The sequence below is a fragment of the Malaya genurostris genome, chromosome 3 (genome assembly GCF_030247185.1).
Source record: "Malaya genurostris strain Urasoe2022 chromosome 3, Malgen_1.1, whole genome shotgun sequence".
In the NCBI taxonomy this organism is placed as follows: domain Eukaryota; kingdom Metazoa; phylum Arthropoda; class Insecta; order Diptera; family Culicidae; genus Malaya; species Malaya genurostris.
Window position 1 is genome coordinate 48,835,040 of NC_080572.1, and position 2,110 is coordinate 48,837,149.

A 2,110-nucleotide genomic window follows, 5' to 3' on the forward strand; every position below is an offset into this window, starting at 1 on the left:
CTGAGTATATTGGTAAAATTACATTGTTATTAATGCAATAAAACGTGCCTTTTATTTCAATTTCCTTTAAACCGAATTTATTTTGTGAACATGTTTTTCAAACAAATTTTTAAATTGAACTTTGCAAATGTAAAAAAAATCAAATGAAACAAAATGGTCTAAACTGGCCTTAAAACTACACAAATCGATAGTCATTATCAGTAGGCAACTAAACAAACCGATTTCGGCTATCCTGGTTCCCGGTCTCCGGTTCCGGAAGCATCGGAAATAGTGGTCATATATATCAAAATGGATCTCACTCACTTTTCTCAGCGATGGTTTGACCGATTTCCACAAACTTAGATTCAAGTGAAAGGTCTTCCGGTCCCATACGGAATTTCTGAATTTCACCTGGATCCGACTTCCGGTTCAGAGGTTATAGGGTAAAGTGTGTTGAATATTGTACACCGTCACTTAAACTGGCGGAACAAAAACCGTCAAAAATGTTGTAAACTGGACTCAAAACCTGGGAATAACGGTATTAGGCTCAAAGGCCTTGTGGTCCTACCAAAAATTACTGCATATTTTCGTATACAACAAACATTTGAATCGTCGTTTAGAGTACGATGGCAAAATTGTATAAAATCTTCAAAATTTGAATAAAAACTAGTAGAGTTTGTACGTCATGTTAATTGGTGGCCGTACGAATCGACTTCGATTATACCGGCTCTCGGGTTCCGGTGCTGGAAGTGCTTATAATAGTGAACCCACTTCGTTTTCTTAAGGATGACCTACGCGAACAAAGCACTGTTTCATTATGTATGTTATACTAGTAAATGCACAAGCAATTCCTTGATTTCTTTCGAAAATTGAAGAGAAAAATTTTGAATAGAATACCACAATATTATACATGAGATAGGCATCTTGAAGAACGAATGAATAATTTTGGAAAAATTATAAATCACAACTGCTTGTCCTTCAGTTAATCAAGATTTTGTGTCTTTCAAAAATTGAGATTGTTTTTTTACCTTTTTGTATATATATAAAAAATAGGTATAGAATTCGCTCAAACTTTCGAAAAATTTTCCGAGGCCGAATGTCATATACCAATCGATTCAGCTCGACGAACTGAGCAAATGTCTGTCTGTGTGTGTATGTGTGTGTGTGTCTGTATGTGTGTTGTCAACTAAGAGGTCGAGATCTCAGAGATGGCTGGACCGATTTTGATCAAACTAGTCGCAAATGAAAGGTCTCCCCGTCACCCAAAACGCTATTGAATGGTTTTGAGATCGGATGTTTACTTTTTGAGTTATACGAAGTTTTATGTCAAAATTTTAAGTTTTTTGACAGCATCTGTCACAATTGACCTTGAAAACAGAATATGTTTTTAGACTTAGATTCCGCACGGTAATAGCTATCCAACAAGCCATAGATTGTTAAAATCCGTCCAATTTTAACGGAGATATCGAAATTTTTGTGTAAACGACTTTTCCCCCCTATTCCAGTAGTAGGAGTTTTGAGCGCTGTATGACAAAGAAATGCTTGGGAGCAACGGAAAACACGATTTTTTATACTGTTACATACAATTGTTCCTAAGTACCAAAAAGACTGTGTACATCATCCTTTTTCATGACATTTAGCCTCGGACCGATTTTAGCACGGCTCGTTTTTAGCAACATAATCGTTCGAATATGACAAATATAAACCAGATGATGGCAGAATTGTTTTTAATTATATTGTTTTAAACTACTTACAGCAATAAATACTGGAAGAACATAACACCCATATACCATTCGAATCAGTTCGTCGAGATCAGCAAATGCGTGTGTGACAAATAATTTCACTCAATTTTCTCGGAAAATTTCTTTTCTTCAAATTCAGATTCATACGAAAAGTCGTATGCTCCCAAACAAAATTCCTGAATTATGTTTGGTTCCGACCTCTGGTTCCGGAACTACAGGATGATATGTGAAACGAAATCAAAATTGTGTAACTCATTCTTCTCGTAGATGGCTGACCCTATCTAAGATTTAAATGAAATCTAAGAATCATCTAAGATTCAAATGAAAAGTTTCAAGATTTTATAAAACGTCTTGCTCTTTAGTCAGATCCAACTTCCGGTTTCGGGGAT